The 16,968-nt window shown below is 37.2% G+C and overlaps 2 long non-coding RNA genes across 2 annotated transcripts in view; both read right to left on the bottom strand.

The window, feature by feature from the left end:
- Positions 1-15,636, bottom strand: part of LOC144659507 (uncharacterized) — a 53,544-nt gene extending 37,908 nt beyond the window's left edge. The window contains exon 1 of the long non-coding RNA XR_013571915.1: positions 15,607-15,636. This is a non-coding gene — a long non-coding RNA (uncharacterized LOC144659507). The remainder of the gene's footprint in view (positions 1-15,606) is intronic.
- LOC144660347 (uncharacterized) lies at positions 8,399-13,009 on the bottom strand. The gene is made up of 3 exons (XR_013572081.1): positions 12,610-13,009; positions 10,816-10,861; positions 8,399-9,758 (listed from the first exon to the last, which is right to left on the bottom strand). It is a non-coding gene; the product is annotated as an uncharacterized LOC144660347 (long non-coding RNA).
- Positions 15,637-16,968: the final 1,332 nt, after the last annotated feature.

The following is a 16,968-nucleotide window of genomic DNA, read 5'->3' as shown; positions in this document are numbered from 1 at the left end:
GAAATCTCAGTTTCTTGTAGCTCCAATATGAACGCGCGTTGGATTGTAAGTGATAAATTACCAACGAGGCGCTTTGCGCCGAATTGGTCATTATCATCTCGTATCCAACCACGGCAAATGGAATATTTGTTTTAGTAAATTAACAAACATTATGTCCTTGTTTATTGTCGCAAAAATTGTTATCAACACCATCTTACTTCAGTATTACTTTACTGATTTTTCAAATCACTAAAATGATGTGAATGTGTCGGTTTAATCTAAACAAAGAGATTGTACATGACGAAAAGTCGAAAAATCAGTGGCGCGTTGTTCACCGTGTAAGTTGAAATGATCTCCTTTTAAAGGCCGGCACACACGAGGGGACTAGTCCCTGCGACTAGCCCCGGGGACCGAGTCCCTTCTCGTGAACTACCCATTTGGGTCAAAAAAGCAAGTCGCAGCGAGCGACCACATTTTGGTCCCTGGGACTTGTCCCAATGATATTTTGCTTAACCCCTCGTGTGTACTGTTTGTGCGACTAGTCCCTGCCATCAAAAACAAAAGCGGTCGGTCCCCGCGACTAGTCATTTCGTGTAAACACTACAGGGGACTAATGCCTGCGACTAGTCGCATGTTAATAGACGTGACAAGTCCCTTCGTGTGTAGTGTGTGTGTGTGACTAGTCGCAGGGACTAGTCCCTGCTTATAATTTTAAATAATAAGACCATTAAAATTCTTTTAATAATTGAAAACACCTACACCACTTACAAAAACCCACCACTTTTTTTTTTTTTACAAAAAACTTACAGTATACAGTACATCTATTACGACACTTAGGCCCTGTCCGCATTTACCCTGGTAAATTTGAAAACGGAGAAATTTAAAAACGCCGTATAAATTGTTTTCCGTGCACATTAACCTGGGTAAATTTGAAAACGATACGCTTTATCGCACGCAGAGTTACAACGCATGCACAGAGCTATTGTTAAGCTAATTAAACCTTTTGTTTTGACAGAGATCACATGATTATTTGACGTCAGTGTTTATAAAAACTCCCGGTTTCGCCTGTTTTCGCCGTCCACACTACACCACCTAGCCGGCGTTTTTAAATTTACCGTATTTTCTCGATTAAACGCCCCCGGCGTTTATTTCAAACTTGGCCCGATAGGGCCGGCGTTTATTTGATTCCAGGAGTTTTTTCAGGCCCTATGTTTCTAAGAAATGATTTTTATTCATTATTTTTGAAAGCTTTATAATTAGACATTATTTTTAAAGCATATTAAACCTTTAATAATTGTTTAAGGGGTTCATTTTCAAATACAGCTTGGAGACCCGGCGTTTATTCGGGGCCCGGCGTTTAATCGAGAAAATACGGTACCCACTTTGGAGAGCGTTTTTGAAAAGTATCGTTTTCGGTGACCGAGAACGCCGTTTCAGTGTGGACGGTTGGCCTATCGGGGTAAAAAAGGACGCGTTCTTATATTAATAATACACTTCTTACGTCACTTAACTTACATTTGCTTATTAGGTCATTTGCCTTAAATTACTCTTTATAAACAAATACATTGCGATTACATTTACACTACAGTACATTATACTATAGAGAGGGGAGAAAAAAGAAAAAAACACCTTGTGAAACAACCAGTAAGTTAAACAAAAAGCAAAACCAGGCTTCAAATTTAAGTGGCCTGAACAATTATTTTTGAGTTATGAGGTACAATAGAAGGAGGAATTACTTATATTAATACATGAATAAAAGAATCACACTTTCTGTGATGTTGTGCAAGTTTCTAATTTTTTCTGGCAATATAATTCTGAGTTTAGAGTGGCTTTCATTTCAGCCTTAAAAACTATCAAAGAACGTGTACCGTATTTTCTCGATTAAACGCCCCCGGCGTTTATTTCAAACTTGGCCCGATAGGGCCGGCGTTTATTTGATTCCAGGAGTTTTTTCAGGCCCTATGTTTCTAAGAAATGATTTTTATTCATTATTTTTGAAAGCTTTATAATTAGACATTATTTTTAAAGCATATTAAACCTTTAATAATTGTTTAAGGGGTTTATTTTCAAATACAGCTTGGAGACCCGGCGTTTATTCGGGGCCCGGCGTTTAATCGAGAAAATACGGTAATATAGTTTGCAAGCTATGGTTAATTATCATAAAATCTGGATCAATGTCAAATTTTCCAAGCAAAACATCCATGAGTGAAAAAATTAATGTTTTATTTTTATGGATGGCTAGCCATGTCAATACCTCTTTCCAAAAGACCTCAGTTGCATCAAAAGGAAATATTAGCTTGGGGCTAGTTTTGCATTGACAATTTTATCACTTTATAGAAAAGTATTGTCTTTCTAAACCCTTTCTCCGATTTAATATAAGGATTTATCTTCACTCAAATAGTCTTATTCCAAGTTTTCTTGATTGTGCGAAATTTTTAATTAGTTCTTATTAACCGATTAGGAAGTCTGTATGGGAGAATAATAAGCTGTAATAAATACCGCAATATTCTGAAAACAAATTCAAGGCGAGGGAAGAAAGTCAGGGACAAGGAAGGCTGATCCACAGGGATTCTCTTCTGTGGATATTCTCGAGAGCGCTTATTTCCACTGGAGAGGGATCCCGGGGGTACTCCCTATAGTGGCCTATACGGGGGGGGGGGGGGGGGCTCCGCCCGAAAGGGGTACCTTTTTCAGGCTTCAGGTATATAAAAGGGTAGGGAATTGACGTGTTTAAGTATATGAAAGGGTATGGAAATCTATCATTTGGCTATAGCAAAAGAAAAAGAAGTTAATTAATTTCAATCAACCTACATGTGCACAATCTGTATATTTGGTCTAAAAAGACAGATCAACAACAAATTTTTTCCTGCGGTAGCAAGAGCTCTGATTGGATGGGATCAAGTAAGCCCTAGACTTATAACTGCTAAGTTCAATGGGAAAAGCTTCAACATCTCTGTATTGCAGAGATACGCGACAACAAATGAGGCAGAACCTGACGCCAAAATACCCTCAAAAGAGTCCTAGACAGGCTACCAAACCTCTCTCCTCCGCAGAGGCCTCTTTCGTGTTTCGTACGGTCTGGGAAATGGGGAGAGGTGAAAAGTAAGCGCGCGGAGCCTGGAGAGAAGGCCTCCTTTAGTGGGGGAAGGCGAAAAACACGGGGGGAGGAAGGCGAAAAACGCAAAAATGAAAAATAGGAGGAGCGCCCTTCCCGTCGTTCCCCGCGCTCGTTTCGGCCCTTTCGGTTGTTTCGGCGGTTTCGGCGGTTTCGTCGGTTTCGGTGGTTTCGTTTCGTTGTTTCGGGTTTTAGTACATGCCCGACAGGGCTGCCTCTGTCTCCCTTGATCCTCATGATGGTTATAGACTGGATAATGATGGCCAATACAGAGGGTGCAAGAAATGGCATCCAGTTGACCCTCATATCCCAGCTCAGTAAATGACCCAGACTAGGCTGATGACGTGGGTCTCCTTTCCCACTCTCACCAGCATGCACACACAAAGGACCAGACACAAACTTCAATGGCAAGGCCAACAGGTCTGATATTGCACATCAATGGAGATTGCCGAGAACAACAAGCTGCCGTTCCTTGGTATGATGATAGAGAAAATAGACTGACAACTAACAACGAGCGTCTATAGGAAACCTACAAATACTGGTTTATTTCTTCATTACCAGAGCCACTGACGTTGATCAGCGTTACGAGTCCCTATTGAAAACCAGGGGACTATGCAAGGGACTATGCAAACCGCCTCTAATCATCAAAGGAGTTTTTTGCAGCCGAATGTGAACAACTCAAGCGGATGTTTATAAAGCTCAAGTTCCCACTTAACCTCATCAACTCGATAATTGCTGCGTTTGTCAATTCTGTGGCCCAACCCCGTGGTGAAATCTCTGAGGCTGACAGGGAAACACAAAAGCCAGGGTGGATTATTCTACCTTTCTAAGGTAAAAAATCCGCTGACGTAGTACGCAAAGAAAATTGCAACCGAGCTTCAACCGGTTTACACAACTGCTAAGATCGGCGGCAAGCTGAAGTTAAAAGAGGAGAAGCCTGCTTTGGTGAACAATCAGTGCGTTGTTTATTCCTTTAAGTGTGATCAGTGCGATGCTGATTATGTTGGTTATTCCACACGACTTCTTCATCAACGCATAGAGGAGCATAAAACCTCTGTTATTGGCAAGCACATTAAGGAAATCCACGGTGTCGCGAGTCCTGACCTAACAAAGATGTTTTCCGTGTTAAAGAAATACCAAGGAAAACTGGATTGTTTAGATAACGAAATGCTGCTAATTCGTGAAAGAAGACCAACACTAAACACGCAGTCGGACTGAATACGTGCGAAAGTATTTATTTAATTAAATACAGTATGCACTGACACTTTGAACGCTAATGATCGCGAAATACTTTTTAAATAGTCTAGCATACTCTGTCACCTTAATTTCTATTTAAATAGTCTAGCATACTCTGTCACCTTAATTTCTATTTAAACTCTAAACTCGACCGTTATTTTTATCTTCTTGATAATGGAGTTAAGATGACTTCGAAACGTCGTGACCTAATTTCGCTAATTTTTATAGTAAATTGTATATCGATATCCGTACAGCAGGGAACAAAGACAAGGAAGACTCCATAACCATCTGGACCATCTGGTTTTCTGTTCCGTACATCGGAAATAAAACATCGAAATTCTTAAGATCCTTCAAAAGATAGCTTCGTAGATGCCTTGTAAACTCTAACATCGAGATAAAAATACCGTATGCGAGAAAACAACGAAACTATGTTTCTACACCAACAACAACGATCAAGTTTCACTTTTGAATAAATCGCGTACATCGGCAAAACGGACAGAACTATTTTCTTTCGAACACATCACTACGTATCTCTGACAAAGAGAGCGGAATTTACAAACACTTGCGAACGTGCGATCATTTAGTTTTCATTCGCAATTATTTAAAGTATCCGGTAAATTACACAAATGTCAGTATTTAAAAATACTGACATTGTTCCACCTCCTGTTAGTAATGACAAAGAATATTTCACTCATCTTGTCCGTGATAATACAACAGTATTAGATTGTGACAATAATTGGAATCTTCTTCCCCTGTACAAAGAGGCATATTACATTAATCGCCAAGCACCTTCCCTCGACAATGGACTGGAATCCAGCAGAGAACTTTGTCTATTCTCCTGAGTAAACTTTTTGTTTCGTCTCGTCACCCACAGTATTTAATATCAAGCTTGTATGTTAATTTTTCTTTGTCTGATGATGGTATAGCTTATATTACCACAAGATTTTTTTACCAAGATCTTCATTTGTTGTAAAAATTTTTTTTTTTTTTTTTGGGTTTGTGAAAAAAAAATATTGGGCACACTAAACCTATTCGGGTTATCCTTCGTCCTTTATGTACTGAAACTTTCATTAGGTACTGGGTTTTGGAATCACCTATCTAGGCAGTGTGATTTCTACCAATGGTGGCTCTGAACAAGATGTGCAAGCAGCTAGATCTGCCTTCCTCTTGCTAAAATCAATATGAAGATCCAAAAACTTAAGCCTTAAGACCAAGCTGAGGATCTTCAATTGTAACATCCTGGAGGATGACCAAGCACATCACAGAGAGGGTCCGGGTTTTTGTTAACAAAGTAAGTGCATGCGTTCCATCCTAGGGATCCGATGGCATTTAGTAATCCGCAATGAAGATTTATGGAAAATTGCCAACCAGGAAAGAATGGCTTACCAAATATGCAAAAGCAAGTGGAGATGAATCGGGCACACACTCAGGAAACCGCAGGACTATGCAACAAAACAAGCGCTATCTTGAAAGAGGAAATGGGGCTGTCCATATACCCACGATTATCTTCACTTAAATTAACTTAACATAAATTAAATATTCTCTAAAATCGAATTTCTCGAAAGGAGATGTAAAAATAACAAATTTATCCATGCCATACACTAAAAGGAAAAAAGTATCTTACTTATGCTTGCTGCGAAAGCAGTTGTAAGCAAAAGGTGGAGAAACAACAGAGCAATCCAGAACTTCATCGTCAGTGGCTCTAAATTAATAGTTAAAAAGAAACAAAATTTTTATTAGTATTTCTTCAAAACTAATTTCAATTGCATGGTTTAGGATCGGTCCCGTAAAAATAGGCAGCGATACGCAGAATTCCAATTCAAAATCACGCTGTAAAACCCGCAGAGACTTCTCTTGTTTCCTCTTGTACTCTGTCACTTTTCAAATACCAAGTTATAACTGATTGGGATTTATTTACGCACTGATAAAATAAGCTTTGGCTAAAGTGTTTCAAAATTAACCAAGAGTGAAAACAGTGATGTCAGTAGTTGAATTTTTTCTTGTTATAAATAATAAATCGACAACAGTGTCTCTTATGTCACTTGTAAGAAACGGAGGGAGAAATCAAACAAAAGAAAGCGAGTTTAGTAAAAATCCAAAGTGTCTCGCTAAAGCTCCTAAATATATAAATTGTCATTAATAGTGATTGCACTTAAATATTTTAATTCTTTGGTTTAAGGTCGGTCCTTAAAACAAAACCGTGAAAGTGAGCAAAGATCCACGAAAACAATTTAGTATTAAAAGAGGCTGAGATGACAAAACCATGGACGAAGTTCAAAAAATTAAAACAAGCTATTTGCAATAACTAGAAAAGTCTTGGTTAGATGGCTCCAAATCACGCTTAACACATTTAATCGATATTGAAATGAAAAAAAATCTAGTCCAAACCCAATAACACGAGAAAATGAACAATTAAGTTAAAAACAGAGGCAACAAGCTTGTAATAAAACGAATCAGTGCATAACGTTTATCAAATTACTAAGATGTGTACACAGCAAAATAATCCTGTTGAAAATTAGACCGAGTGCGTTACACTTAGTCTGAAGATTATGAGACTTCAAATACAATGTTCTTTCCTCTAAAAATCGCAGATACCAAAGCTGACTTCATTGAATACGTAATATGTAACTTTGCTATTGGTTGGCGATGACTTTGTGGGTTATACGATCGCTGGCATTAAGTTACCACATTTTTAACGAGATGAGCTAAAAGTTAAATACGATTGGTCATTTCAAGATCAAATTTCATTTCAAAGCAGGTTCGAAACAATCTCGTTAAGACAGGTTTTACCTTCCGGCTTTCCTTTTTTCTGTTTTTATGTTTTAACTTACACGGTGCGATACGGATTTATACTGAAGCGCGCATTGGTAACAATTCTACACTACACTGTAAATTATTATTCAACAGGTGCGCGCGCTCCCATATATGGTCAAAATGTTAACGATATCTGTCATCCGTACATAACAGATATCCTGCGATATTCGTAGGTTGCGAAGATTCGTCCGAAATCTTGTAAAGCGCTGCTTAATTACATTTTTTCTATGTGCAAAATGTGTTTCGTTGACAATTTGTTGAATAATAAAACAATTATCCTGCTCAATCTTGCGGAATATCGTCTGATTTTAGCCAACTCGGCCTACGGCCTCGTCGGCTAAGTATCAGGCGATATTCCGCGCGAATTCGCAGGAATAATTGTTAATTAGTATATACACACTCAGTGATCTTGGTGTTTCAAGCAATCTGATTGGTTGGCTATCTCGGGCTAATGAGCATTATTCACTCCCTACGGAGTGAATAATGCTTGATCCAAACTGAAACAAAATGGCCGGCGTAAACTCGCGTTTCGCCGGCGTTTCTGAATCGCAAATACTAAGAATACAAGAAGATGCTGAACCAGAAAAGACAAAAAAAGGCTAAGAAATTTGACCTGATGGTTTTCAAAGTAAAAGAAGACTACATATTTTGCAATTTGCAGCACAATGTCCACACAACTCGAGTACTAAAACGATAAACAATTGCTTACCGTCAAGTCGTTCTTCGTCCGGCATCGGCAGAAATGAATACCGCAGATTTATCGGCAGCAACATCAAGTGTTATTCAACCAAGATCCTCCACAAATATTCAGGAAAACGTCTTTGTGCAAGAAAACATCCAGTTTTCACCACAGTTCTGCACACATTCAGTAAGCTTAATATATAGATTTAGGCAAGCCTAAAAGCGGAGCTCCCAGGTTATATGCCCTTTACATCTTTTTTAGAATGATTTTTTATTCGTGTTATTTTCTTTATATATATTATGTATTGTTTTTCACCATGAACAACAGCACCAAATAAAAGTAAAAATAGTTGATCAATCAAAAGAGGATAATCATCTAGCAGTTTGTGCATAACCTCCCAAAGGTATATAAACTCTCAAAGAGAAACTAGAACAAAGAAAGCGTTGCTCTAGAAAATATCCATACACCCACCATAACTGGTATGTTATAGCTGTACAAAGCATACAACTGGAAAGTTTTGCATGTAGCTTGTCCCACCCCCCACCCCCCCCTAAACGGGGGCCCTATTGGAACAGTGACAATATTATTTCCCGATACTAAAAATAACAGCTGTCTGCTAGCAAACCGGAGTAAAAGCCAGCCGCAAGCAAAATAGTGGCATTTATCATTCTGCCAAATAGGATTCCCCAAAATGATAACACCATTTTCCCTTCATATGAGTCCCTTTGTCCTTGAGGGGCTTCACTTTACTTAATTGCATGTAAACTAAGAAAAATTCTGGAGAGGCAGACATACTGTTTGTTAGTCCTAAACTCAGGTATAGTCTGTATAGATTGTTTGGCAAAAATTTTACCATGCATTTGCTTGTATATTAAACCATGCAAGCATGAGAAAAAAATATGGCTATTAAATTAGTTCTACTGAAACAGAAGGCTTAACAACAAATAACTGATCTGTGAGACACACCCACAAAACAAAACAGCTGTGTTTAATGTTTTTAATTATTATTTAATGACTGAGTTTGGTTTTGGTGATGAAGTAAAAATTTGCCTATGAACAACATATATTTCATCAGTTATTATTGTATTGCAACATGTGATATTAATTTAGAGATTGATGAACTGTGTATCTCATTATCATGATTACTGTTCTTCACAGTGTGGGCACTGGGAATTAAATGTTTGGGTAGGTAAAGCCTGCTGTTGAGCCAAGTGGCTCATCAGGCTGGAGCGTAACCAGGTTTCTGAAGCATTATTAAGCGGCTAGGAGTATTTCTACTCCCCCTGGATGGGATGCTAGTCCATTGCAGGGTTAACCCCCCCCCCCAGCAGTAAATAAGCCGGTACCCATTTATACACCTGGGTGAAGAGAAGAACTATGAGAGTAAAGTGTCTTGCCTAAGAACGCAACGTAGTGCCAGGGCCAGGTCTCGAACCCGGACCGCTCGATCCGGAGTCCAGCACAATAACCATTAGGTCACCACACCTCCCACAAATGTTTGGGTAGCCGGATGATTTTTATATTTTTTTATTTTAGCAATGCGCTCAAATTTTAAATGTTTGACTTTTTATAGCTGTATATTTCATTTTGTGTATATAAGTAATTTTAACCTTTTTAACCATTGTAATTTTTTTGTAAAAACTATATTATTCAACCCTTGGGTTGCAATTTAGTTTTAATAAAGCATCTATCCATCTATCTATCTATATTGTGTTGTCAGAGATCCCTTAAGAAATACGTACATGGTTGAACCTTATCTGGCTCTATTTCATTAACTTTAAAATTACACCTGACTACATAAATTGTATATTTTCACACAGAGTACATAAGTATTAGTTGTACATGCAATGAAGAAATAATATATTCTGATTGTTCAATTATCTCTCTCTGTGTCTGCAACTCTCTGTGGAAATTCTGCTACTCGTGTTAACCCTGAAAAAGGGAAAATAACAGATACCATTTTGTTGATGATCATTGACATCAAATGAATATTTATAATTTTAATTTAATTTATTCAGAACATTATACAGATACATAAAAAAGAGAGTTATTTTTCCAATTTTTGCATGGGCCAGGGAATGTGTTGGGGGATATGTTTAGAACCAAAAAGTCCTTTCAGAGTGAGTGTGCCAGGAAAACCTTTTTTTACCTACTGAAGACACTAATAGTGCTATCAATAAGACCCGGCACATGGCAAGGCTTTGATAAATGTTTTGGGGTGTGAAACACCGGCTTAATTCAAGAGTTCCCTACAAAATGATGTGTCTTTTAAGACTCTTATATTTATCTCTGACAGGTGCTGTTGAAAGTACTGTGATTAAGTCCAGGAAAGCTTACATATTCTCCCTAAAACTTTTATCAGGGATATAGCTAAGAAAACACTAAGCCGGCTCATCAACAAGCCCAGCTGGCTTTTCTGGCCTAAGCAGCTCTAAAATTGTACTAAGTCTTTGTGTTCACGTAAAATTTCAGCTGAGTTTAAGTTCTATTTCTACATTTGCCTGGTACCACAACAAGACAATTTATGTTAAGTTAGGGCTTGAGCTTATTAGCTATTAAGGTTTAAGGTATTAACAAAAGGAATTCAAACACAACAGGTCAATTTGCACTTCTCCCACAAAATCATTACAAGTATTCCGGTATTTTGTCGGGTCAGGTAGCAGATCTTGTTGGGTCTTTGCCCTCATACCCCTCCTCCATGGTGGGGAAGGGGTGCATTGTATGAACAACGAAAACATTTTTCTTGAACAATAAAAACATTTTATGTACATGTGCTGTTACATATAAATTGTGTATATTAAATTCCTCAATTGAACGAGGATTTTAGGGAAACATACAATGTAAACTTACCAAGGGGTTAAAACACATACCATTTTTCACACCCAAAAGTTTTACACTTGAAAAACAAGTTTCATGCACTAATGTGTCATGGAGCTTCTTTAATATCTAGATAAAGAAAGGTATAAGCTGACACTAATGTTATGATTACCTGCATCACCAATTTCACTAACTGCACCTTGACTGTTTTCCCTGCACTGAAAACAAAATTTATACATATCAAAAACCTGTAAAATTCTTAACTTGCATCCTGGCAAAAAGTATGGAAATCCTATCATAGCAAGTTTTAGAAAGACAACAGATTTACCAAAATAAATGATAACTTCAAACTGCATCTTACACCCTCTATAAATACTTCTCACTGAATTGACCTCAAAAAACTTGTTGTACATGTATTATTTACTTTTAATTATATCCTCGAGTCATCGCAGACAGGCCCATTTTGAACTTATTTTTTTCACGATCAAAAACTAATCCTACTTCTCTTGTAGAAAAAAAATTGGCAAAAATATTTGATTTAGTCACTGCTTTAAGTTGGAAAACTTTGAAAGGCTTAAAAAATTGTACGAGTCATGTGCAACCTTCAAGAAAGCAATGCTCATAGCCACAGGGCTAAAAAAGTACCCTCTGATTGTCTGGGGCAAGTAGATTTTTCTGTCAAGCAATTAATTTTTCATGCCTGTTTGCGTAATAGGTTAAAAGGCCCAGGCAAGTCGTCTAGATGTAAATTATACAGTCACAAGTTTACTAAGAAACACAATCATGCACAGTCCTAGGCAAGCAAAATTTGAGAGCTGCTTGTCAACCACAGGGAAATCTGGAATTTATTTTTTTCCAAGCCCTTATCCTACATTATAACTTCAGGATCAGTTTGGTTGTTATAACTTAAGAAAATTTCATGATCTTTTGCATAACATTTTAGAATCTGTGCTATATTCTTTTATGTATCATATTTATTCGATTAAACGCCACGGCGTTTATTTAATTTTTCGTGATTGGAGTGCGGCGTTTATTAGAGGGAAGCGTTTATGCGAGGGCGCCGTTCATTTAAAATTCAATTTATTTCTTGTAAACAATAGTATGGTAACTGAACACTTTAATTTAAAAAAAAATAAAACAGAAACATGTTTTAGTACATGCCTGAAAAGTCAATTTCAATACCTTAAAACCTTGTTACAATCAAGAAAAATATTTGTTTTGGCCTGCTCAAGCTTGATTATTACTGCATTTGCTTTCCGAGTCTGTTATTCAAATGAATGCCACATGATCATGATGCGGCGTTTATTCGAGGGCGACGTTTATTAATATTTCTGTTCTAACATGTAGCGCTTATTCGAGGGAGGCGTTTAATCGATTAAATACGGTAAGTTATAAAAAATATGAATAAACTAATCAATTTATTCTGAGAAAGGCTGTTATCAGATAAGAAATACAAAACTTTCACAAAACGTTTTCACTCATAACATTCATATTATAAAAATTTAAAAATAAGGAAAACTACGCAAAGTTCTCAGTGAAAAATAACAGAGGTCATGGAGAAACTATATTTCGCTAAGACTCTCAGCTGGCAATGTCCCCTATATTGCATCTGACGCGACCACATTCTTACAAATTTTCATGTAAATTTTGTTCTCTACTTGTTCTGTACTCTTTCCAACGTTTAAAAGTGGTGTGTTCTTCCTACTTCGGTGATTTAACTACAGAATAAACAAATTAACGCGGATAGGAAAAACCAGAAGTAAGGTATGCTTTGAATATACAATTCGTGTTTAAGACAAAACGAATTTCAGTTCACTAAGTCTATGTCCTTGTTTGACATACCGGTACACGACTGAGAGCTAGAACCCAGCTTCGTTTAAAAATAATGTATTAGGTTGAATGCTGGTTAATCTAAATACCAAAGACTTTTCTAATCTGTTAAAAAAAATGAACATCAATAGCTCACCTTGTTTTCGTAAAGGAATGTTGTCTTTGACCGTCTTTGCTTCAAACTCACCAAGAAGCTTGGAAGATTTCCATTTCGATCGGCCACAATCTTTACTCCTCTACTAACTATGGTTGTCATCGCGGGTAAAACGAGAAATATATCCAGAAATAATGTATCTGTAATAAACTGTCTTTAAAACTGAGTTCTTCGTGTGCTTTTCAATCGCGAAGTCTTCATGCTTAGTAGTGAACTCATGCGTACGCTTGGTAAATCGGCATGCTGTGAGATTGTTTCCTGACTTTTGACTCTGAACCATATTCAAAATTCTGCTGTTCACCTTACCGTTTCCCGAGAGCTTATCACGTATGAACCAGAACATTTAGCTACATTTGGCAAATCAATCCATGCACAAGTTTAAAATAAGCTCGTTTACAAGCTGATAAATCCAGACGAGCCGGACAGCCACCAGCGGACTTCCTCAAGTTAGTCTCCCCTTCATGTAATTCTAACATTGTCAACAAGAGCTAAGAATGATTTTTTTCCCTCGCGTTTAAAACTTCCTACTATATATAGCTGAGTAGAAATCGTTTTTAAAAAACTTTTTTGCTGAGGGCCTGATAGTAATGATTTTTCCCGCCAAAAGACGCGGGTTGCCACCGGAGCCTAGCTCGTTCCCAGGCCTAATCCGTGCGTACGGACGGACGTACGTACGCGACAACCAAAATTTCTCGGTTCGATAGGATACCATTTGCCCTGTCTGTTCCCTTGTACCCGCATGTTACCAATGGAGCTACGCTACGCGCCTTCGGCGCGTGGGAGCTCCGCTATAATCCAAACTTTCAGGTGGATCCTTCGCCAACTGCTCTTTCAATTTTCAATTCAAGTGAACTTCAAAAGCTTTGATTCAACGGTCAAAATGTTTTGCAAGCAGGTTTTTGATCAGATTGCAGGTTTGAGTGGTGTTAAAGGACCATTTTGCTAGATTGTGACGAGGATTTTATCGAAGATTAACTAGATTTGCCATGTTTGAAGATTCTGTAAACTGTTTCGCGCATGTCGGTTAGTGCCGCTTATATGTACGTTTTCCACGCATTAATTGAGAGGTCAATTAAATCGACTTAAAATGGTTTCCTTTTGAAAACTTTGAGATCGCTTGTTGTTGAGATCACTTCGTGTGTATATACTAAAACAATTATTCTTTGAAATCTCGGTGAATAGCGGCAGAATATTCACCTCGATTTCAAAGAATAATTGTTAATTATTTGTAGAACTGGTTTATTGCTAACAAAAAGTGACAGCCGTGATTTGAAACGAATTCTTCCCAGAACAACAATAGCATCGTGAATGCCACATGCAAATCTAAACTTTATGTCATATAAAACCGATTTTGTATTAAGCTACTTTATTTCTCATCTTTGAGATTGGCCCGTTCAATGAAGCAAAGACAAAAAGTATAATATACTGGAGGCGGGAAGGCGCAAGCGATAGAACCAAATTCTTGAAAACAGGCATAAACATAACTACTGTTTGTAATCCTGCATAGACCAATTACATTTTGGCAACAATAAGAAGGTTTTATGGCAAATTCAAGTGGACAACAGATATACAAACGAATTATTCTTTTCTCTTAAGCTCGCAGAGAAAACAAAACATGACCTGATTGAATAAGCTGACCTGCAGTCTTGTCAATGGTGGCAGTGACTTCATGTGATATATGATCGGTCACTTCAGCTAAATGGATTGTTACTGCAAGGTTTCTAAATAAATTCAGTGGAAAAGCACAATGCTCGACTTTATAAAATTTCGACGCAAGATTACCGATCTTTGCATGTAACCGAAAATGAACACCATGTTAAATGAGCCAGACTTTACCTAAACCTTTAGATGTTGATAACTTAATAGCCTTTGTGTAAAGAAGTAAGTGTGAAGGAAAATAAGCGCGATTTTCCATTCAAGGATCAAATGTCAGCCCAAATCACTTTGAAAGAAAACCCGCAGAGACCTAACTTGTGTTTTCTCGTGGCTCTTTCACTTTATAAATACCAAGTTACAATAGAGTTATATTGGTTATAAATTTACCGAATAAGCTCCAGCCCGAAAAATCATCGAAATCTAACCCAGGGTGAAAATAGTGATGTTGGGAGTTTTATTTTTTTCCTGTTATTAATAATAAATCAATTAGTGGAAAACTAACGGAGAAATCAGAAGACAAAATGAGTTTAGTTGAAAACCAAAATGTCCAGTTTAAAATGTAGCCGATAGTGATTGTACTTGAATGTTTCAATCGCCTAGTTTAGGATGGGTCCCGTAAAAAAAATAGGCGGTAATACGCAGAAGACAATTCACTTTGCCGTTCAAGGATCAAATTGTCGTTCAAATCACGTCGTAAGAAAACCCGCAGAGACCTTTCTTGTTTTTCCTCTTGCCTTTCGACATTTACAAGAACCAAGTTATAAGTGCATGGGATAAATTGGTTTGAGATTTACCGAATAACTTTTAGCCTAAAAAGTCTCTTAAATCTAACGAAAAGGGAAAACAGTGATGTTAGGAGTTGTATTTTACCTTGTTATGAATAATAAATCGACAACAGTGTCTCTAATGCTACTTCTAGGAAAACTGAGAGCCAAATCAATAGAAGAGACGGGTTAAGTTGAAAACTAATGTTTTTGGCTACTGTTTTAAAATATCATACAATTTATAGTATAAATTGTTATAGGTCGGTTCTTAAAAACAAACGTAAAAGAGGGCAAGAATCTACAGAAAACGATTATATATTTCGAAAAGTTCGAGATAACAAAACCATGTATGAAGTTCAAAAAATGAAACCACGTTATCTGCAATGACTTCAAAACTCTTAGTAAGATGGCGGCAGAACACGCTTTCAAAACGCGTAAGAATCAGTATTGAAATAAACAAATATAGCTCCAATCCCATCAACACAACAAAATGAACAATAAATTTCAAAACAGAGGCAACAAGCTTCAACGAATCAGGACATAACGTTTATCAACTTACCAAGATGTGGACACAGCAAAATAAAACTCTTGAAAACTCTTGAGACGGAGTACTTTAAACTTAGTCTGAAGATTAAGAGACTTCAAACACAATGTTCTTTTCTCTACTAAAAGGTCGAAGATAACAAAACTGTGAATACGATGATATGTAACCTTGCTATTGGTTGGCAATGACTTCATGGGTTATACGATCGCTGGCATTAAGTTACCGCATTTCTAACGGGATGAGCTAAAAGTGAAATACGATTGGTCATTGCAAGATCAAATTTCAACCCAAAGCAGGTTGGAAACAATGTCGTTAACACATGTTTTTCCCTGCGGTTTTCCTTTTTTTGACCTAGTGAAAATTTTAGACTACACTGTAAGTTATTTGTAGAGGTGCTAAGCGCAAAACGGAACAGCCGTGATTTTAAACGAATTCTTCCCACTCATAACAACAATAGCATCGTAAATGGCACATGAAAAACCTTTATGTCATGTAAAACACCGACCTTTGCATGAAACCCATAGTGAACACCATGATATATAGGCTCTCGCTAAACTACCAGATGTTTTAAACTTCAAAGCTTGAGTACTGACAAGTGATTGAGAAAGAAAATGAACGCGATTTTCCATTCCTGGATCAAATTCCAGCCCAAAATCACATTGCGAAAAACCCGCAGAGACTTAACTCAGTGTTGTTTCTCTTGTACTCTTTAACTATACAAATACCAAGCTACAAAAGAGATTTATTGGTTATAAATTTACTGAATAAGCTTCAGCCTGGAAAATCATTTAAATCTAGATCTGACCTAAAATAAAAATATTGATGTTAGGAGTTCTATTTTTTCCTGTTATGAATAATAGATCGAGGGAGGTTCTCTGATGCTACTTGCGACAAAATGACGGAAAAATCAGTAAACAAAATGAGTGTTGTAAAAATCCAAAATGTCCCGTTCAAAGTGTTACTAATAGTGATTTTATTCATATGTTTCAATTTCCTGGTTCAGGATAAAATAATTCGGTTCCCCATTCAAGAATCAAATTGCAATGCAAAACACGCTGTAAAAACCCGCAGAGATCTATCTTGTTTTTCCTCTTGTACTCTGTTACTTTACATAAACCAAGTTACGATTGGGTTTTATTGGTCAGAGATTTACTTAATAAACTTTAGTCTAAAAAAACATCTTCAATCTAACCAAGAGGGAAAACAATAATGTCAGGAGCTGTATTTTTTCTTGTTATAAACTAGTGATACCTATCGGTAGAAATGCCAACGAGTACAACGGGACGCTTTATGATTTTGGTCGATGAATAAACATTGCGTGTTTTCTTTGAAAATCTTGAATGTTTATGGAATAAAATGCGATTTTATGAAGGCTAA

Source organism: Oculina patagonica, chromosome 7, assembly GCF_052425735.1.
Source record: "Oculina patagonica isolate OP01 chromosome 7, crgOcupat, whole genome shotgun sequence".
In the NCBI taxonomy this organism is placed as follows: Eukaryota; Metazoa; Cnidaria; class Anthozoa; order Scleractinia; family Oculinidae; genus Oculina; species Oculina patagonica.
The sequence above is the reverse complement of the archived record's forward strand: the minus strand, read 5'-3'. Positions and strand labels throughout refer to the sequence as shown.